A 22,920-nucleotide genomic window follows, 5' to 3' on the forward strand; every position below is an offset into this window, starting at 1 on the left:
CCCGAAAGTTGAGAAGCCGTGCCACGATGGGCCTGGGCGCCACGCCCGACTTCGGCGGGCCGCCCGGCACTCGATGGGCACGCTCCACAGAGAAAAAGTTACTAAGGCCAGACGGCCAAATGGGTCTTTATCAGTTCCTCCACAAAGAGGTCCGTCGCCGCTTCCTCCGATCCCTCCGGAACACCGACAATGCGGACGTTCTGCCGCCTGGCACGGCCCTCAAAGTCCTCCAGTCTCCTAGAGAATTGGTCCGCAGTCATCCGCAGGTTCCGGACCTCGGTTTGCAGGTCCGAGACATCAGCCGTTAAACTGGAGGTCTTAATGTCTAGTGTCTTCACACGATCATTAGTTTTGCCCAGGTCGGCTCTAATGAGAGTCAGATCAACAGCCATTGTGTCCACCTCATGGGTTAAGATCTCATGTTGTTGCTGCATGTCAGCCCGAAAACTGGTGATAGCCCCCATGATGTCGCTTAGGGTAGGCTCGGAGCCGTCAGGCGAGCCCGTAGGTGGGACGCCCTTGGCAGAGGGTCCCGTAGCGGGCGGCGTCTTCGGCTGGACATTTCGCTCAATTCTGTTCTGTAGCGGCTGTGTTTTCCCGCGGACGCCTTTGTTCGACGTCTTGTCGGGGTCCCCTCTGCCCGACATGTTGGTTCCGAAGAGGACAAAGGGCTCCACCAGCCGAGCCCGACCCCAGCGAGTCAAGTAGAGAATCCGGGCTAGATAGTTAGACAGGCCGATGAAGGAACGTGAAGTAGGCACCCGCTCTCCGCCAACAGAGACAGCAGGCGAGAACTCCGCAGTCCAATCGTGCGGAGTGGCGGAGACCGGAGAGACAATGGCACAGCCCTGGCACGGAGTTCAACTCGACGTAGCTCAGCGTAGGAACCACCGATTCGACGGCGGAAGGTAGCACCCGCCTCAGTAGACCATCAGCGATAAGAATCCACCCACGTGGAACAGGATTTCAGGCAGGATACATGAGGAGGATCGGAGGGTCCGCGGAGCTCCGAGCTTACGCGGCCATCTTGGTTGCCCGCGAAGCTCCTCCCGACACAAGATTTTCAACTGCCCTGCAAAACTTCAGAAATGATTGTTAAAGAGCACACATTTCAAGTTCAATCCTTCTAGCGGTCTAGCCAATATTTAGGTAATGTGAATAACACATTAATTACCACTGTTTTATGTTGTGAACTGAATCCATGTAGCCACAGCATGTGCATGCCGATCAGTGAGTCTTGGTGAACTGGCCAAAAAGGCTTTGTCTGTTTTGAACACCACCAAGGCTGGAATGCTCGTTTTGGGTGATGGGCGGGCATTTCCCTGGGAGGCTGGAAGGGTGGAGGTGGGGTGGAAGGGCAGGCTTTGTAAGTGGGATCGGTTTTGTACCAGTGCTGTAGCTTTAAATGCACAGCAAAGTTTCTTGTACAGTCAGCAGTTAACGGACAACAACAAAAGTGTCACAATTTATTAATGTAACTGCTGGAGAGGGAGGGGAGCTTTGTCTAGTGGCAGAATTTCACTTATCTAAGGTAGTGGGTTAATATGCCTCCTACAAAGAACGTGTACCAGAACAATATTTTATGTGGATAGCTCAGTGGGTTACAGCCTTTGCCACAGAGATTCTGTTATTACTGTGCAGTTGATACGTTACATTTGTCATCTAGCACAATGAGCTATGAACTGCCATCTAAGAGCTGCATGCAAACTGCATGGTACCGGTCAATCACCTACTTTTCTTGTGCACGGAACTTTGAGGATATGCCGCCCTCAAGTCAATTGTGAAGAACACTTAACAGTTTTGGACATCTGTAACATTTCTTGGATCTTAGGCTGTGGCGATTTATCAACAAAGATATTTTTGTAAATTCACCAAATTTAACACTCAACCTTACATTACCATTTGGCATGGAGTGCAGCCACTAATGGAGATACCCACTCCGAAGATTCTAGAGGGTCTATAATATCTTCATCTTGGGGGATTTTTTATCTCAAGCTCTACTGCTCTTCGTTTTGCTATGGGCCTGCTTCCCTCTTTATGCACACACATTACAGATTCATATAATACAATTTTGTGTAAAAAAACAGTTAATTGTCCTATTTAGTCTGAAAACACAGCAGGAAATTCTTTTTACATACACACCTCCATCAAATCATCATTCGCTACAATTAACATGGGTGTTCGAAATTCAGCATTATACCCAAAGCTCCTAAATCCATCCTCCTTAAAAAAAGAAGGTGCTTTAGTAGCAACATACAACTCTCTTTATGCCTTTCTGTCCTGTAATTTAAATCACAACCTCCTAAAACCAATGAACCAGAGTTTGCTGCAGTTTTCACTCTGACTCTACCAAACAACATCTCACACAACAGTTTTTTGGAGCTCTTATTCTCAATATCACCGTTATCCTCTACTTGTTTGCTCAGTACACAAACGTGGTCAGTGTCAGCTCCAGATTTACTTGAAGTATCTTTGTCATCACTAATACACTTTACTCTGTTATAACTTTTAGCTTTGCATTAAAAATTCTCCTTTAACACATCCTAGTAAAATGGCCAATAATACACACATACTGAACATTTCTGTTTAAAGGCTGGACAAGGCTTATAATGAGCTAAAGAACTTTAACTCCCGCACCTGTAACACCTGTTCTTCCTCACAGACTTCTTTACATCATCAATGACAGAACTTTTAGAACTATTGCTATTTCACCTGAACTTTATTCTTTTTTACCGATACTTGGTTATTTTTCACTTTGGCAATCACACTAGCTTTGTTTTCTCTAACTAAATTCTCCTTAATAGCTGCTCTGGCACGCCCATTCCTTAACTCTGCTTTCTGCATTATAGCTACTACATCCTTCAAATGTGAATCTCCAATTACCCACAATTGATCTTGAATGCTAGTGTTATTTACATGGGTTATTATTTGGTCTCCTATTAATTCATCATGTAGTACCCAAAATCTACAAGATAAAGTTATTTGTTTTGGAGACACAACATAATCATCAGCACCTTCATTTTTCCCATGTTTCCTCTGAAACAACTTGTAGTGATTTACAACTAGTTACACTACAGGGGAAAATAATAATAATAATAATAATGCATCTTGTAGAGCGCGTGGTTATTTCTTAGAAAGTATCCCAGTGCTAGGATACTGACTTTGGAAAAAAGTGTTACTCGTTGACTGGCAAGGTCTTAGCTAGATCTAAAGGGCCAGGTTTTCAGCTTTGTCCTGAAAATAGTTTAAGAAGGGGTTAGCCGGAGTTCAGAGGGTAGGGAGTTCCACATTTTTGGTGCCAGCTGACTAAAGGAGCTACCATCAATTCTGACTTTTTAATAGTTTGGGACAGTGGCCGGTTTTGCGACGGCCGATCTTAGATTTCTAGTTGGGACAGAAGGAATGATCATGGACTGTAGATAGGTGGGGCCTTGAAAGGAAAGAGCTTGTAACCCTTACAGAGAGCCTTAAAGGTAATTATTTTTTCCACCAGAAACCAGTATAGTTCCTTCAATGCGGTGCGGCTAGAGGTGCACCCAGGAAATCTGAGTAGTGCCCGAGCCGCTGTGTTCTGAACCCGTTGAAGCCTACTCAACCAGTATTAGAAAATACCCAGGTAAAGAACATTACAGCAGTCTAATCTGGAAATACCCAGAGCTTGGTTAGGGAGGAGACCGGGGATTTTCTTCAAGGATCTCAACAACCCGAAACACTTCCCTGCAAGGAAATTCATCTGGGACACAAAGAAAAGTGTGGTATCTTCCGCCTGCATTTGCCGCCGGCGACTCCGCGTGTAATGGAGCTGCTCGCGGTGGCATCACTTAGAATGTCACCGCGACCAGCGTTCCAAGGCGAGCGCCGGGGTAACACGAAGAAGCTGTTTGCAAGGAGGCTGTGGCTGAGGTCGCAGGGTTACCACTTATCATAATAAACGTCTAGAGGTTATACATACAAGGCATCTCGTACTTTCTTTGGCCATCTCCACACTGGCGACGAGGGTGGGAACATCTGCGACCTCAACACGCTGACAACTACCGGAACGCACAGCTGAGGAAAGTAGTGAGAAGAATCCAATACCCCCGAAGCAGACGGAGTTTCTGAAGAAGAGAGCGGAGCCGAACGTATAAGAAAATAAACAGTGCAGTCCTGAGCTCCGCCAAGTAAGGGCTGGTCGGACGGAAGGGAAGCCCCCGTCAGAATTGACTCTTGAGGCAAAGTACCGTGACCGGAAGATGAAGAATGTATAAGAGAGGATTGTACACTCTCGTGTGAGATTGAGCGACTCATTTTGATGAGTAATTGTTGGAGGTGCGGTTGCGATCCTGAAGTGTATGGAGTGAAGAGGGGAAGAAGTAATAGGAACAGCTGCTTTTCCGTCTTCTTGAAGTGCCTGTCTCCGCCTTTGGGAATACAGTAACACTCATCAGTTGCTTCGAGGTGCGCAGTTCCCTAACTACCGCTCTGCTTTGCCTGCCCCTGAAGAAAAGAAGTAGGGCTGCGGCCACTAACATGGAAGTTTGTTAGGAAAGCACCTAGAAGCGCGTGTGAGGAGCATAAAGACGTGCAGCAGTGTGACAGAGGAGAGCCATTTGCCCGTCCCTCCTCGATGAAGCAGGAAAGGGTAGCTGCCCTCAGTCGCGCTGTGGGGACCACGCGTCAGTCTTGTGGGAATTCCGACATGTCAGGAGTACGAGCGAGGCCAGCTGTTGTGGATGTCTGATTGCATTCTTGTGCGGCGCCGGATATTTCTCCCACCAGCCAGCCTGTGACTGTATCTTCAACAAAGAGAGACTGGGATAGACTTGTGACAGTCTGTCACAGAAGCGCGCTTTGCGCATTGTATTCCTTCAGCTTCATTTTCTCTATCCAAAGGCACTTCATTAAGGGAACACGCACAAGATCGCCTGACAGTCTGCAGTGTGGGTTTTGGTTTGATGTAGCACTGCAGCAGTGAAGCGTTTGTCCACCACCTCCACCTCTCAGTGTTTGGCAACAATAATCTCCACCCTTACAGGGGAATAGTATCAGCGCTTCCCTTTCAGGTGCCCCCCCCCCTCTACTCATAAGTGAACCGTTTGTTTCCACCTCATTTTGAATCGCGTACAGGGGGATGTTTCCTTAACTCTCAGTCCTCGCTCAAAGTGAATTTAGCCTTCAGCAATCTGCTCTAAGGGGTGCTGGCCGTATTTACAAGTCTAGCAAGCATAACTGTGTATTTTGGTCTTTGAGTTCCCTGCGATCTGGGGGTGGGCCTTTTTTCCTATTCTATTTATGTGGAATGTTTCTGGTATACAGACCTGAGATTAGCTTTGACAGGCGTACCCACCACTGTCCCCACTAAGGTGTTTTATGCTCCCAAAATGCAAAAGTAGTATTGTATGCAATTGTGTTATGTGCGATTTTAATTCATTCAGTGTCTGAAAATAGCACCCTGCTCAAAATTTACACTGTGAGTAATAGAATATAACACTGTTTTTTGAGTACCCTGGTTGCATATCGCACAGAGACTTTGCATTATGCAGAGTGTGACCCCTCCACCTTTTTTCCTGACTAACCCAGGTGATCCCACTATACAATGGAAAAAGTGGAAAAAGGTGTTTTTGAATTACGCCACTGTGTGTGGGCCTAACCTTGGCCTGGAAAGGAAGGTAGCATTGTTAGCTTATTACTTAGGTGCGGAAGGAGAAGAGGTTTTAGACCACCTCCCAGAGTTAGGGACACAAGAAGCAAGGGGTCTCAATGAGTTAGAAGTAAGTTTAAAGAAATTGGACTTACACTATCTCCCCAAGACTAGCACAATTATGGAGAGGTACCACTTTGGGAGGAGGACACAGAAGGAGGGGGAATCTATTGAAGATTTTGTCTCTGAATTGAGAAAACTAGCAGCTACATGCAAGTTTGGTGGGGCAAGTGAGGAGAGGATCAGAGATCAGTTTGTATTGGCTTGCAGGATGGAGCGTGTACGGGAAGAGTTGTGGCTGAAGGATGACCCACCTTTGAGGGAAGTTCTCATTATAGCTAAACAAGTTGAGCACATGTTACAGTGTGTCAAGGAAATAAAGCAAGACACCGGGGAGAAAAGAAGCGAAGATAAACCCAATGTCAGTGAGGAAGTGACCGAGTGTGAGGCCGTGTCAGTGATCAAAGGCCAGAAGGTAGCGGGTAGAGAGCAGAAGGTGAGCAAGTTGGGAGGAACATTCAAGGGCACCTGCTACAGGTGTGGCAAGCAGGGGCATCTTGCTAATGACAAAGAGTGCCCCGCCCTCAGGTTTACATGTAATAAGTGCGGCAAGAAAGGTCACTTCAAGCAGTATTGCAAGAGTGGGCAAGGTGTTGGAAGACAGAGTAGAGACAGGACAAACGAAGTATGTGACGAAATTGTAGTGCAGGTAAAAGAGTTACAGACCCAAAGCTTTGTTGACACCACATGCGAAGAAATAGTGGTACAAGTTGATGAGGGTCAGGTCAGCAGCCCTAAAGACACAATAAAAGTGGGGAGCACTGAGTTAGATGCTTTGTTTGATTCCTGTTCTAGGATAACCATTATCAACGCAAAAGAATTCACTCGTGTGTCCAAGGGGAAGGTAATATTGAAAAGTATGGACCTGAGACCAGGGGGGTATGCTGGTCGCCTCATCTCAATGAAAGGTTATTTCCTAGAAAAAATCAAATACAAAAACAGGACAACTGTGTCCAAAGTGTACGTGTCCACTGTCGGGGATAACATCTTGGGGTGGCAAGCACAGAAGGAGTTAGGGGTCTACCTCAATCCAAACAGCAATCCCCAGATCCTGATACAGGAGCTACAGGAACAAAAGACAAACGTAGTGACTGAGTTCAGTGAAGTGTTCAGAGAAGAGCTGGGATGTTTGAAAAACTACTGTCACAAGATAAAACTGAGAGAGAACGCGAAGCCAGTCGTGGCCAAAGTCAGGAAGCTTCCCATAGCCATCCAAGAAGAGGTCAAATTTGAACTTGAGAAATTGTGCAAGGCAGGAGTCATCGAACCAGTGGAGGCGACAGAATGGCTAGCACCCATCGTGGCCGCGAAGAAGAAGGATGGGTCGGTTCGGCTCTGCATCGATCTGAGGGCGTTGAACAAGGAGGTTGTGGTCGATCGATACCCTCTGCCCAACATCACCCAAATGATGAGCATGCTTGAGGGAGCCAAGGTGTTTTCCACTCTCGACCTCACCTCGGCCTACTTCCAGATAAAGCTGCATGAAGAGTCTCAAGAACTCACAGCATTTGTGACCCCTATGGGCGCGTACAAGTTCAAGAGGATGCCCTTCGGGTTAGTCTCGGCGGCCGCCGTGTTTCAGAGACTCATGGGGAACATTTTGAAAGGCATCCCAGGTGTCATGTGCTACCAGGACGATGTGCTCATCTTTGCAAAGAACCATGAGAAGCATGATGAGAGGCTGAGGCGAGTACTGGGAAGGTTCAGGTCACAAGGTCTAACGGTAAAAAAGGATAAGTGTGTGTTTGGCTGTGCTGAACTGAATTTCTTGGGACACAAGGTGACAGCTGAAGACATATGTCCCAAGGCTGAACTACAAAACACCATTGTTAATCTGGCGCCTCCAACGAGCAAGGACAAGATCAAGTCTATGATGGGAATGTTAGAGTTCTACAGAAAATTCATAAAGAACCTGGCTGGAAGGACTTACGCCATCAGACTGCTGCTAAAGAAAGAGACAGAGTTCAACTGGAGTCAGGAGTGTCAGAGGGAATTTGAAGACGTAAGGAGGGCACTTGCAGAGGCCCCCAGCTTAAAATCGTACATACCCAACCGGGCGACTGTGGTCACCACCGACGCAAGCGCTAAGGGGCTGGGAGCAGTCCTCACCCAAGTAGGCAAGGACGGTGAAGAAATGATAGCCTTCGCCTCAAGGTCACTCCAGAAGTCCGAAAGCAACTACTCAGTGATTTAAAAAGAGGCACTGGCAGTATCATGGGCATTAGGGAAATTCAGAGACTTCCTGTGGGGCACACAGTTCACTTTTCGTACCGACCACAAGCCACTGGTGGAAGTATTCAGCAAAAAAGTCCTGGATGCCATCTCCAGTAGGATCAGGCGTTGGGTGGTCGGGCTCCAAGAATACACTTTCGGTGTCGAGTACGTCCCGGGAGCGCGAAATTTCGCAGCGGACTGTCTGTCAAGACTGGTAAATGAGAATGAAGCGAGGGAGAGGCAAGAGATGGCGGATGATGAAGCAGACGAACTACAGATGGAAAATGTCTGCGCCATCCAGAGGGCACTAGGAGAAGAAACATGGAAAAATGCATTGAAGGAAGATGAGGTCTTGGAAGAGGTGTGCGAAAGAATAAAAAACAGGTGGAAACACGAAGATAAACGGGAGGAAAATCTACAACCATACTGGATTGTCAAGGATGAACTGTCCATTATAGACGAGTGCCTGTTCAGGGGGACGAGACTAGTGCCACCCGCGTCGGTCAGAGACAACCTGGTCGAGTTAGCCCACAAAGGACATATGGGCATCACCAAGACTAAACAAAGACTCAGAGAGAGCTATTGGTGGCCAAGCATGGACCTTGCCACAGAAAGGAAAATTAGAGACTGCATTCCTTGCAGCAACAGTGACAAGGTCTTGAAGCAACTTACACCCCCGATGGTATGCAGGCCGCCACCGTCTGGACCCTGGGAGGAGTTAGCATTGGACATCGTGGGTCCTTTGTCTGGAGAGCTGCGCACGCCGTACATCCTAGTACTCATGGATATGCATTCTAGGTGGCCTGAAATAAAGTTAGTAAGTGAAGTCACTACTAAGACAGTCATTGGATTTTTGGAAGAGGTGTTCATCAGGGAAGGGCTACCCAGCAACATTCTCACGGATAATGGGGTGCAATTGTGTTCTAAAGAAATGGAAGACTTCCTTGGAGAGAGGGGCATCGGACACAAACGTTGCGCTCTGTATCACCCCGAAACGAATGGCATGGTCGAGCGTTTTAACAAAACCCTCAAGGAGAGCATACAGTTGGCCAAGGCCAGTGGCATAAGCTGGAAAGAAGAAGTATGGAGGCGGGTAGAAGCGTACAGGTTCACACCACACCAAACGACGGGAGTCACGCCTTTCGAGTTGCTCCGCGCAAGGATACCCAACACCAAGCTATCCCCGGGGTGGATGGGGTGGCACAAGGGATGGTCAGACCACTCAAAAGAAGTGAAAAGGCTAGAGAGACAAGAGGGAGCAATGGCAAAAAGGAAGGAAAGATATGACCAGTTGAAATCTACAAGAGAGGCCGGATTCAAAGTAGGGGACATCATCAAGATCAGAACCCCAACTGGTAGAGCTAGCTGGTCAGGATACAGTAGTCCAACCAAGATCACCAAATTGTTCAAAAACGCCGTGAAGACTCAAGAGGGGAGGATCTGGAATCTGGGGAGAGTAGTGAGATTTCACCCACCCGGGCATGACGCAAATAGTGAGGGAGAGGGAGAGAGTGATGCGGAGAGGAGCAAAAGGTCCTACATTAAGAAACTGTTGCCATCCCCCCACCCCAGTGTCAGGCCCAGCAAGAGAGTGACCAGACCCCCCAGACACTTTGATCAATATGTCATGATGTAATATTTTGCGGCATTTGTTGTGTTGTTATATCTCTTGTGTTCATTCTGCAGGGGAGGGGGATGTGTGGTATCTTCCGCCTGCATTTCCCCCCGGCGACTCCGCGTGTAATGGAGCTGCTCGTGGTGACATCACTTAGAATGTCACCGCGACCAGCGTTCCAAGGCGAGCGCCGGGGGTAACACGAAGAAGCTGTTTGCGATGAGGCTGTGGCTGAGGTCGCAGGGTTACCACTTATCATAATAAACGTCTAGAGGTTATACATACAAGGCGTCTCGTACTTTCTTTGGCCATCTCCACAAAAAGTTTCTCATCAAACCAGCTGCCCAGATTCTTGACCTTGGGGAGTGGAAAAGAAACAAGACTATCGGGCCACAAAATATTGGACCAGATATTGAGGTGCTCGCCCAGGACCCAGACCTCTATCTTCCCAGCATCCAGCTTCAAACAGTTAAAGTCCATCCAAGCAGCAACCTCTGACAAACAAGCACGGAGGGAGGAGCCATGAGCTCGCTGTTCTGAGATACAAATTGTGTGTCATCAGCATATTAAATAATGGTAAAACAATAACGCTCAATGACCTCCGCCAGCGGACAAAAGTAGACATTGAAAAGGGTTGGACTCATTGAATATTTTGTGAATCCTGAAAGTTGCCACCAATTCCACTGTTCCAGAGCCGCTTGACCAAGATATGATGGGATACAGCATCAAATGCAGTACTGAGTTCAAGCATAACAATAGCGCAGTGTCGCCCTCGTTCATTATTATTAAAGTTTATAATTAAATAAAGGTAATAAGATAATGTAAATAAGAAAATATATGTATAGGTACACATTTATTGTTTTTATATTCATTAAATTAAGTTTATTTGTTATAATTATTAAAAATATAAATGTAAATTAATTTATTGTGTTAATAATATTAATATTAATTAATTATTTAAGTTAATTTATATTATTTTTTAAAGTCGATATTATTTACATCTATATTTATTACAACGATATTTGAGAGTCGATATTGTTGTACTTACCTGTTTAAGTATAAGGATTCGATATGTATGTAGTCGATATTTTTACATCTTTATTTTTTGTAAACTATATTTTTGTTGTCGATATTTGAATATGGAACCCCGGCCTGGAAGCGGAGCTTCCGGCCCAGTGGTGGAGATTTCAGCCATGGCTAAATTCCCACCTCCGAGCCGGAAGCTCCGCCTCTAAGCTGCAAGCTCCGCCTCTGGGCCAGAAGCTCTGCCTCCGGGCCGCAGGCTCCACCCCCAAGCCGTAAGCTCCGTCTCCGGGCCGGAATTTCCAGACGTAAAGTTAGTAGTCCTAAATCCATTCTGTAAATACCAAAAGTAGTAAGTGCATTCTGTGAATATCAAAAGGAGTAAGTGCATTCTGTGCATACCAAAAGTAGTAAGTTTAGGATTTTGTCTTAAGTTAATTCTGTGAATCAGGCCCACTGATTTCATCATTTATCCACCCTGCTGATGGCTTTTGTCTCTATGCAACTTGTTTAACCAGAGGGGCTATGTGGCCAAGTGCTTCTCTAAGCCAAGTGCCCAGTTGAGCGCTGGCTTTACTTAGGTTGTGGTCCAAAATTGAACTGTGTTTTTCCAGAGCATGATTGAGCCTTTTGGGGATCACTTTGGTCCATTTCTGAGCCCAAGTGAGGGTGGGGGTAGGATTCACTGGCATCTTATCATGGAACAGGTTTACAAGAATTGCTAAGTGGTCTGACCAAACCAGCGGAATGGGCGAACAAATTACAATGTGCACCATATTAGTGAACACAGGGTCAAGAATGTGACCCAGTCTGTGCATGGGGATTAGCACTTTCTGGAGAAGTTGCAGACTCTCCAGATCACCAATTAGCACTTTAGCTGTCTGAGAATTGGTATCATCTTAGTGAATATTAAAATCGCCTAGCGCCAACAGGTTGGAGGTCCCCAAGGCTTAAGGGAACAGTGTGTCTGCTAGTAAGGTGTAGAAGTTCAACAGAGGATCTGGGGGATGATAGATTAAAACTTCTGACGCAACAACGTTTTTTGAAAAAGTCAGAGAGAAAAAGGAGGCTTGACAGCCCTCAATAGAAAGTTCAGAAAAGGAAAATTGGAAATCTCTTTTAAAGATTATAGCATAGCAATTTCCGCCCCCAGACCTTCATAACTGTCTATCTTGCCTGACAATCGTATAATCTTGTGGGATGGCCTGCAGTAAGCCAGGAGACGTATCATCATTAAGCCATGTCTCAGTCAGGAACACTGCGTCTAGCTTGAGTTCCTCAAGTAAGTCATGCATTTCAACTTTGTGCTTAACCAGGGACCTGCAGTCAAAAGAGAGAAGCTTGAAAGAATAGTGTGATGGTGACACAGGGCTAGTTCTACTTACCATTAAGATGGAAGTTGGGACCAGGTATCTGGAATGGCCACACCAATTGTTCATGTTGCCGATGTTTGAAAATCCACAGCAGGCTTTGGGAAGGACATGGAGTGAACTTTCATGAGAGCTAGACCGCTAACCAAGATGGCGGTCAGAATCCCCCAAGTTTGTTGGTTTAACAGGCCACTGTCGACAAATGATACTAAGAGGATGCCCCCAGTAATGTTAGAATGCCTCCAGAAATCTATCTACAATTAAAAAGCAGCAATAATTACAAAGCAGAGCTCGGAGTCTCTCTAATAGGCGATCTCACTAGGTAGCGATAGGCTCAAAAAGCAAACGCAGCAGTCCATTACAATAGAGAATATCCATACTAATATAATAAAGAGAGAGCCCAAACCTTTGAGGCGGGTAATCTCAGGAACCACAGCACCAATCACCGCACCCAATACAGCGTTGGAAAGGGCAGTTGCAGCAGAAGGACATAGGCTATGCAGACACCCACCATATACATTTAAAAGGTAAAAGAACCGTGCCAGCAAAGTAGTCCCTTGTGGGCGTGTCTGCGTTGTGCTGTGGGCGTGTGCTGGGGGAGTGACAAACGCTGGGGGCGTGTGGTACGTTCCGCCCATCATGCCATGTCTCATATCGTGTGCTAATCCCACCCTGCTCCCTTTAAATACCCCTGCAGCCCATAATCATAACCCACCCTTACTCCTTAAAATACCCCAACACCCTTAAACACTAACCCATCTAAAGCCTATAAATATACCCTGTACCCCAAAACCCAAACCTATCCCTTAACCCTAAAAATACCCCTGTACCCCAAAACCCAAACCTAGCCCTGAACCCTATAAATACCCCTGTAGCTCAAAACCCAAACCTACCCCTGAACCCTAAAAATACCCCTGTACCCCAAAACCCAAACTTAGCCCTGAACCCTAAAAATACCACTGTACCCCAAAACCCAAACCTACCCCTGAACCCTAAAATACCCTTGTACCCCAAAGCCCAAACCCAGCCCTGTACCCTTAAAATACCCCTGTACCCCAAAACCCAAACCTACCCCTGAACCCTAAAAATACCCCTGTACCCCAAAACCCAAACCTAGCCCTGAACCCTTAAAATACCCCTGTACCCCAAAACCCAAACCTACCCCATAACCCTTAACATACCCCTATACCCCAAAACCCAAACCTATCCCTGAACCCTAAAAATACCCCTGTACCCCAAAACCCATACCTATCCCTAAACCCTAAAACTACCTCTGTACCCCATAAACCAAAACTATATCTGAACCCTTAAAATACCCAAACACCACAAAACATATACCTCAGTACCCCAAAACATATACCCCTATACCCATACTTACCATATCCAAACATTAAAAAAAACCATGCTTTTTCCATTCATGCATTTACAACGAATTTCATTGTAAATGTATGCATGGTAAAAGCATAAAATGTAATGCCATGCGTTATAATGGCATTGCGGAGTCATGGTACTTTCGTAATGGAAGTATGCGGAGTGATGGTATGCGGAAAGAAAGTTGCAGAATAATGGGTGTTTACCCTTCCCCGATAAGTACATTGGTCGCACGGCGGCCCAGATCTCCAGCAACATACTCATATTTTTTCACCACCCATTTGAAAAATGCACAGGTCTCTCTCATTGATGGCCAGCACTGGAATACACTTTTAGACACACCTCCTGCCAAAAGTTCTAGAATTGCGAACTTTAGAGCTGGGGAGCTACGTTCGAATCTCGGCATCAGCTCAACATCCTGTGATTCCAGGCAAATCGCTTTGTCCCCCCATGCCTACCACAAATGAATGTGTTCTTCTGTAATGTAAATTGTGCTCATGCCATGTTGTCGAGTTCGCGCTATATAATATTGCAAGGAAAAATAAAGTAGGGAAACTCCAGTTCACACACTACTGAACGCGCACTCTTAAGTGCATCAGCAGTGCACTGTGAATCGGAGCGTTTCACAGGCCTGTCACAGATAAGAAATGCTATCTAAACGAAATCCTACAAATCCCTGGCCGGTAGCAATTCATACCCGGACAACGTCAGGACGGGCTGCTAGTAAGCAATAAAGTGTTAAAGTGCCAAAGTGCAACAGATTTTGCTGAGTGTCACCAGTGACGCAGCTATTGCGCAGTGCCCTCTTTTTTATGGCCAGCTTCCAGGAGAACGAGACCGCTAACCAAGATGCCGGCTAAATCTTCCAAGGCATGTTGAAAAAAAACACTGTCTCTCTCTTGTCTACATTTGTTTTCCATTCTCATATATTTTTAAAGCACCAGGACCTAAACAGTAAAGTAAAAGTCTCATCTTCTGATCCGGAGGCATATCTTCCTCATCAAAGGATGAAATGTAATTGATAGAAAATGCCTTCCATTCCTCCCATTTCATAACTGATTTGGATCCGGTAGTTTTAAAAGTGTGAGGAGTGTTATAATTCAAACATTGCATACACATATTTACTGCTCCTTATGTCACCAACAAAATAGTAACATTTTAACCTGTATATAAATCAAAACAAGAAGTCCCCTATGAGTCCATTCTGTCTGGGCGGTACCGGCACATAAGTAATTTTTACTATAAAACTCTCACCATTCAGGAAATCCTGAAGGCATGCTTCCTCATACAGTTTTCACAATGGAGTCTAATACTTCCACCGCAGGCTTTAAGATGACTCGGTTCACTGTGCCACCAGATCCAAGCTATACCTGGCTAAGAACCCTAACTAGGGCTAAACAGTTCCTAGGTTGTTTGTGCTCCAGTTCAGGGAGGACTTGGCCTGGCTCTTTGGGCTGGATTGTTCCTATGAGGAACAGGGTCAAGTCTGATTTGCATATGGCTGGGTCCAAACTGTGGAGGCATGGTGGGCAAAAAACGATGGATTGGGATGTGGCCCTGAGCGATTGCCAGTGGCTGAGCTTAATTCAAGCATTCCATTTGTCACCTTGTTGTTTTTGCATAGTAGATGTATACAGCTGATAAATTTGGGGCAAAATTTAATTTGGATAAAAGGAGTAATAGGTTGTCCCAGTTGACTGAGTTGAAGGCCATGTGGAAGTCCGCTAGTAAGAATGTCTTGTTCCTTGGCAGTGCTGCATCTAGGGATAGTGCATTGAAGACATACCGTATTTTGTGATAGGTGGCATGTTGGGGCATGATGTTGGATTGGTCCAGGTATATCAGGAAACACAATTGTTTTGCAAGCGTTTTGCCAGTACCTTGGCCCATATCTTCGTCTTATATTCGGAACCGAAAAAGGACAATGGGAGGAACCATGTTCTGGTGAGCAACCAGATTTTAGGAGAACCAGAATTTCCACCATTTTATGGGCAAGTGAAAATCATTCTGTTCTCTATGCCTCTGCAAAGACTTCAGACAATGGGTCTAAGAGGTGGATCATATGCTTTGTAAATTTGTACTGGGAATCAATTGGAGCCAAGGCCTCGCTAGTCTGCATCTGTCCCAGACCTTCTGCCAACTCATCCCCTGTCACATCCATCTTCAGGAGTTTCCCGTCTTCTTGCAACAAGGGCTAAACTGCGAGGTCCGCCACAAACTCTCGAAGCGTAGACCCACCTGGATCCTCTGCAGGGGAATTTAGTTCTGCATAATACAACATGAAGACTTATCTATATCAATATCTCCAGTTATCCTATTCCCCTCCATGTACAGGACATATGCAATTGGTTTTTGACCAGTGGTGTTATTACACAGCCAGTGGATAGTTTTGTTAGACTTGTCACCCCATTGGTGTATGCAGCCCTGCATGGCCAGCCACCCTGTTGGTGATCCAGACAAAAGAGTTTGTTGGCAGTTGCTTTGCATGTGTAGTGAGTCTTTAAGGACTGTGGCTGCTGACTGTGATGCCACTACTGCCATCTCTAGCTCCAGGAGGCAGTCTCCCAAGAACGATAATGCCTGCTGGTCCTGGCGGCGTCTACGTACTGTGTGACTGATAATGTTGTCCTGGAGGAAGGCTTTGAGTGCCTTCCACAGTTTTGGTGGGGAGGCTACTGAACCCTTGCTTTCTATCAGGTATCTTGGGATGCCGTCAATTTAAGGGGGGTGCTTTGAAGCGCCTTGCTTTAGCAGCTACAGTGAGGTGGGGACCTATATGAGGTCCACTTCTGTCAGCAGCTCACAGAAAAAAGCTCATAATTAATGCTATAAAGGAATACAGCGACAATAGAAGAGCAACCCGAAGCAAGGTAGAACAAAAGACGGGGTAGCAGACACTGGAGAAGGGAAAGGAATACTGAATAAAAGGAATGGTGAAAGGATGGAAAGAAGGTTGGATGGGTGGATGAGTGAGTGGGTAGATTAGTGAGTGAAAGGTTGAGTGGACGGGCAGGTGGATAAACAGAAAGGATGGCAGGTTAAAGGGATAGATGGATAGATGGATGGATGACAGATGAAAGGATAGCAGAGCAAAAGGATGGATGGGTGGATAGGTGAAAAGATAGCACAGCAAGGGATTATGGATGGCTGAGCGGGTGAAAAGATGAGTGGCTAGATGGATGGATGAATTGGTAGATGGATGGATGGGTGGGTGGCAAAGTGTATGGATGGATGAATAGATGGCATAATGGATGGATGGATGGATGGATGGATGGCAGAGTGGAGGGATGGATGTCAGAGGGAATGGATGGATGATTGGATAGATGTATTGCAGAGTGTATGGATGGGTGGCAGAGTGAATGGATGCATGGAAGGATGGATGGGATGGTGGGATGTCAGAGCAGATGGATGTGAGAAGGGATGGATGGATGGACAGGTGGATGTATGGATGTATGGCTAAAAGTGTGGCTGGATGGCTAAGTGGATGGATCGCAGAGATGGTTGATGGATGGATGGAAGAGTGGATGGATGAATGTGATGAGTAAAGATTGACTGATGGATGAAAGAATGAATAGGCACAAGAATGTATCGGTGAAATGTGGATGCCAGCGGGTGAAAGGAAGGCTGAATAGAAGAATGGATAGATGCTGGAACCGAAGAGACAAGGGAGCTCTTCTAGGGAGGGTTGGGCTCACTTGCTTCACTGACATCGGAGATTTAGTTCAAAGTAGGGGGCTTTTCTTTTTTTAGCTACTCCCTTGGTTAGATATGTTTGTTTTTGTTTCTGTGTCTTGGTGCTTCCACCTCAACCCTGCCCCCACCCCCCGGGCCTAACCTCAAACTCATTTCAACTGGTGAGCAGACCGATAGCCCTCTAGTGTGAATTTGCACTCCCGCCACCCAATACATTTCTGTACTCTGCAAGAATTGGTTGTCAAAGTGGGAGAATACATGTGAATCCCTGCTTGGGAATCACTACAGGATCACTACAGGAAAGTGATCCCCAAACAGGGATTCCCTCACTAGGCACCAGGGATGGGGGAGTGGCCCCTTAGGCAAGAGCTTGCGGTCCCCTGCATAAATATTTCAGACGACACCCAGCTGGTGTTTAAGCTAACTCCTGACCGTAGAGAAGATGCCACCAATTTCTCGGACTGCATGTCTGCAGTAGCGGTCTGGATGAATAACAACTGTCTCCGTCTGAATGGCGAAAAGACCGAACTACTGGTGGTCGGGAGAGCAACTTCTGCGTGGTCTCGCGCATGGTGGCCTAGCGAGCTGGGTAACCTGCCTACTCCTGTGGAGGCGGTTAGAAACCTAGGCGTTATGCTGGACTCAGACCTCTCTGGCAATACCCATGTCAGCAGGGTCACAGGAAGGTGCTTTGGCATATTGAAGGTTCTGCGAAAGGTGTTGGATCTCCTTCCTACTGAAGCCAGAAAAACCATAGTCCACGCATTAGTGACCCCCTATTTGGACTATGGGAATGCCCTCTTGATTGGGCTCAGTCAGAAGGGCCTACATCAACTGCAATGCGTGCAGAACGCTGCCGCACGCCTGGTGCTAGGACTCCCACGAAGAACTTCCGCAAAAGCTCCCTGATCAAACTCCACTGGCTTCCGGTCAGAGAGAGGATCAAATTTAAGACCCTTTGCTATGCTCACCGCATCGCTCAGGACAAAGGTCCTGAATACTTAAGCAATCTTCTCACTATACACCGCCCGACCCGGAACCTAAGATCATCCGGCAAGATGTTATTCAAACTCCCTCGAGTCATCAGGGCCAAAATGGGAGGAAGATCCTTCAGGTATTTAGCCTCTAAATACTGGAATTGGCTCCCGCTCCACTTGCGGATGGAGCCATCTGAACTGAGATTTAGGGCTAAATTGAAAACCTATCTGTTCCCCAACATGTAATCCTCCCCCGAGCTTCTTTTTCTACAGCTACCTCTGGATCTTTGTACTGTATTAGCAGTTAGCACGGGGACACAGTTTTGTGTAGCCAGGCGCTTTACAAATGATTTATTATTATTATTATTATTTTATTATTTCTGCACCCCATAGGGCGGTAAGTCTACTAGATGGCAGCAAAAGCAGATAAGCTTCTTTTTAAAATATAGTGGTAGGGGATGCTAAGCATGGCCAAATTTTGCGAATCTGGCGTTTGCGAATTTGCGTATTTGCGAACTCGCAATCCGCGAATTCTCGCGAATTTTATTTTTTTTGTGTTCGCAAGGGTTTCTGCCAGTTCGCGAGGGCTTTGTACCAGTTTGCAATTGCGAACTTACTTGTCGGCTCGCAACGGTCGCGACTATGTTGTTTCTACGTTTGGTTCATCATCACAAGTTCCCAGCACCCTCTATTTCACCACTGCCACCCTCTGTTTCACCCATGCCACCCTCTGGTACATCAATGCAACCCTCTGGTTCATCATCACTGTAGATTATTAGGGGGAAAGCAAGCACACCTGCCCTGCTTCAACTGACATGAATTAATTTGGGGTTGATTTATTAATGTGTCACTGTTTTAAAATTCCAGTCTGGCACCTGCTTCCTTATCTGTAATTTGCTTTCTGTTGCAGTGCAATTTTTTTTGTGGCCTACTTGTAGCTATTCTATGAGCCTGCTGTGAGGGTCAGAGCAGGGTCATAGAATTGTTGCAACTAGCAACTGAACTCTGGAGGGGCCCCAGTCAGGAAGCACTACAGGGAATGGTTAATGATGAGTTTGAACTTTTGCACCTGCTGAGTGCTTTCAGTTTAGCAAAACTCGTTTTTCTGCAGAACAGCAACTGTAATACCCCAAACAAACATAGGCAACTGAACTCTGGAGGGGCCCCTCAGGAAGTACTACAGGGAATGGTTACTAATGATGAGTGAACTTTTGCACCTGCTGAGTGCTTTCAGTTTTGCAAAACTCATTTTTCTGCAGAACAGCAACTGTAATGCCCCAAACAAACTTACTTGTGAAAGTTGATTTCTAATCCAAAAGTGATCCAAAGAAAGTCAAAAGGCCTCAAATCCAAAAAAGTGCAGGCAAATGTCAACCTGAGGAGTTATTCTGATAAAAATCATCATTTTCAGAAGGTCTATGCTGCTTGCTAGAGGATTTCTTGTGCAGAATTGCAAATTTTGTAATTTCGCGAGTGCGAGATTGTTGCTGCCCGCCGCACCTACATGTTCGCAATTGCAAACTCTTGCGATGTGTCGCCAAACTCCGCGGGATCCCGCAGCAAGATCCAAAATGGCGCAGCACTTGCAAAATATCGAGAAAAACAACTTGGCAAACGGTGAATAACGGTAAGTGAACGCCGCACGCCGCAAAATTGTATCACCAAGAAAAAAAAATCCGCTGCGTGCGAATGTGCGGATTTTCGGTAAATTCGCGAGCGTTCGCGGATTGCGAATTTACCAAAAATCCGCAAAATCCGCGAGCGGAACGGATTTTCCACCCATGCTTAGGGGATGCCCATCATATGATGACCATGCCCCCAGGCCACCTATACAAGGCATCAATCCTTCTGGCCCAAGGGAGCAGATGAAGGTAATTAACCCAGATCTGCTCCTCCTGAGGCAGAGAACTCACTAGACATCAAGGAAAGCTCTTTTTTTAAAACAACATATTGGGGGGGCAGCCCACCATAAGCATGGCCATGCCTCCACCCCAACTGAATGAGGCAGCAGTCTTTATTCTATACCCTGGGGTGGATTGTGTAATTACCTATGATCTTTCTCCTATGGGGGCAGAAAGCCCACTTGATGCCAGGTAATGCTTTTTTGTAAATATTGGGGTGGGGGCTGCCCTTCATGGGCATGGCCATGTCTGCACCTCAACTAAATGGGGCTCTAGTCTTTCTACCACCTCTGTGGTGGAACATGGAGGTACATTATCTGATCTGCTGCCCCTGGGGGACAGAAAGCCCACTAGTTGCCGGAAAAGCTTTCTTTGAACTCAATTGGGGTGGGTTCTGCCCACCAGGGAAAGCTTTTCTTAAAAAAAAAACACAATATAGGGGTGTGGGCTGCCCACATGCTCCCATCCTAACTATATGGGGCATCAGTCTTTCTGCCCTTCCAGGGAATGGATGAGGTAATTACCCCATATCTGCTACCAGGGGAGCTGAAAGTCCACTAATATGTCAGGTAAAGCATTTTTATGGAAAAACATTGGCTCCATATCAAAAACAAAGCAGACAACCTTTCTCCCCTCCTGGGGTAGATGGGGGATTACCCCTAATCTGCCCAGGGAGGGGGGCAGAGGGCCCACTAGACAATAGAGACTGCAATCATGCAATATATTGTTTGGAAGAGATGGAGCCCCCCCAGACATTAGCCCAACTTTCTGCCCCTCCCGGGGGGTACATAGGGTTTTCACCCAGGGACAGAAAGCACATTAGACAATGGACTTCAAAATGGCACCATAGCAAACAAATGGATGGGGCGGCCTACCCTGGAAACACGTCATACCCTTCCCCCCAGTGGGTTCAATAGTGTCTATCTGCCCACCTGGAGGCAGATAGTAGGTTTGTCCCAATTGGGGAGGTTGCCATATTCTTGCTCCAGGGGGTAGGGGTGGACAATCAAGCTGACACCAGGAATTTTGTCTTTGGGGCAAAAGAAAGTACTGATGGTGTTGCACTCTGGCCTTGCCACACTTCTACCCCAAAAGTGACAAACCAGTCTTTTCCCCCCGAGGGCAGACAAGAGGTGTGCCCTTCAGTTTGCCCCAGTGGGAGCAGAAAGCCCACTGGGTTCTGGCCCATCCTAAAATCAGTCCTCACCCCTATAGCCTCAACAGTCTTTCTGCTCCCCTGCGGACTAAAGCATCCCATCCCAATGGCAAACATGAGGACATCTGAATATTTTGTGTGCTGTTTACAAATGGTCCGGGAGAGTATGATATTCAGGGGAGTCCAGGGTGGTGTGCTCTCATGGACCCCCACATCATTTTCTTACCCACAATGCCCGCTAACCTCAAACTTTGACTAAAAACACACCTTTTTCTCAAATTTCTGTGAGGAAAACTTCTGGAATCTACCGGGGAGCTGCACATTTTCTACCACACAGGATTTCCCTAAGTATTGTGTGGGTGGGCCATGAGACCTTGACCCAAAATGCCCTAAAGGTCTACGTGGAGAGATCAGCTATAGGGGTAGCTACCAACCACAGACATTTTTTTAAACTAGACAGCCAGGGAATTCCAGGGTGTTGTGCCTTGCACGGATACCATGAGAGTTTCTTACCCACAATGCCCTGCAAACCTCAAACTTTTCCAAATAATCACACATTTTCCTTACATTACTGTGATTGAAACTACTGGAATCCGAAGGAATCCACAAAATTTCTACCACTCAGTGTTGCCCCACTTGTTCCGATAAAAACGCTATGCCATGTGTGTGATTGGGCCTAGGAACATGTCAAACCAGGTCAATAGGAGTCCAAATATGGTATTATTGAATACTCATCTATTGCAAAAGGTCTCTTCTTTTTAGACAGTATGTTGTTAAGCACAGAGCATTCCAGGGCCCAGACTTTGTAAATGCTTTGATTTCATTTTTCCTAGTGGGGTTGTGGTCAAGGGTCATCCGTTGCCAGTAGACCATCAGCGATAATTTATTCGTCATCAATGCCTGGTGTTCAGTTGATTAGTTACATAATAATAAGATCACTTGGCACATTTTTCTTTGCTTTTTGCTGACATGGATGAATATCCTCTTGCTACTTAGTATAATATGCTTCTTGTCTGAACTGTTGATATTTGGCCTACATGAATCCAGATGTGGCCCTTTAATATGAATTTGCCTGCATCATAGGGAGGTCTAGACTACTGGTGGTTTATTGAGATTGAGTTCTCATTCTTGTGTTGTTCTAAGTTGCTTTAAAAGGGGATGAACTGCTTCTATAATGTGGGGTGATTTGCCTTACTCAAGTTAGTTCTACTCATTGGTAGCATCATGCTTTTTTGGGTCGAGCGTCAGCGCACATGCGCTGTCTACAAGACATGTTGCATTCACTATACAGACTGTAATCTCGCCTGCTGCTTACCATAGGTTGATTCCAGCATTTCTCTTCTTTGCAGCCTGCTAATTGGTTCCCAACCCGATACATCACTTCCGTTTTGTAGCTCCGGAGCATCGCTCAACTACAGATTGATTTCTGTTCATTAGTGGCCGTCCACTTTTATCAGGTACTATTTCTTCTACCCCCACTCCCATTCCCCCTGCCCTTCATTTTTCATTATTATTGTTTTTCATGTGCCGCCGAGCACTTACAGCGAGGCACACCGTGCATTCGATGCTCCATTTTTCATTATTTTTTTATATGCTGCTAAGCATTTGTTGCCCCCAAGCATTTCTTTCTTGGCTCCACATTTCCTTATTTTTTTTTATGTGCCACCAAGCAGTTACAGAGGGGCACACTGCGTTGTCAATGATCTTGCAGTTACAAACAACAGGGGCAACCCTGGAACCTGAACCAGGGGCTAACTAACACTATAATCCAAACGATGGTTCAAGTACACCACTTAGGATGAAAACAATTTAAAAAATGGACTAAGACAAGACCTCCCCAAGTAAAGGAAGGAAAGGGAA

Source organism: Lissotriton vulgaris, chromosome 8 (genome assembly GCF_964263255.1).
Source record: "Lissotriton vulgaris chromosome 8, aLisVul1.2, whole genome shotgun sequence".
Classification (NCBI taxonomy): domain Eukaryota; kingdom Metazoa; phylum Chordata; class Amphibia; order Caudata; family Salamandridae; genus Lissotriton; species Lissotriton vulgaris.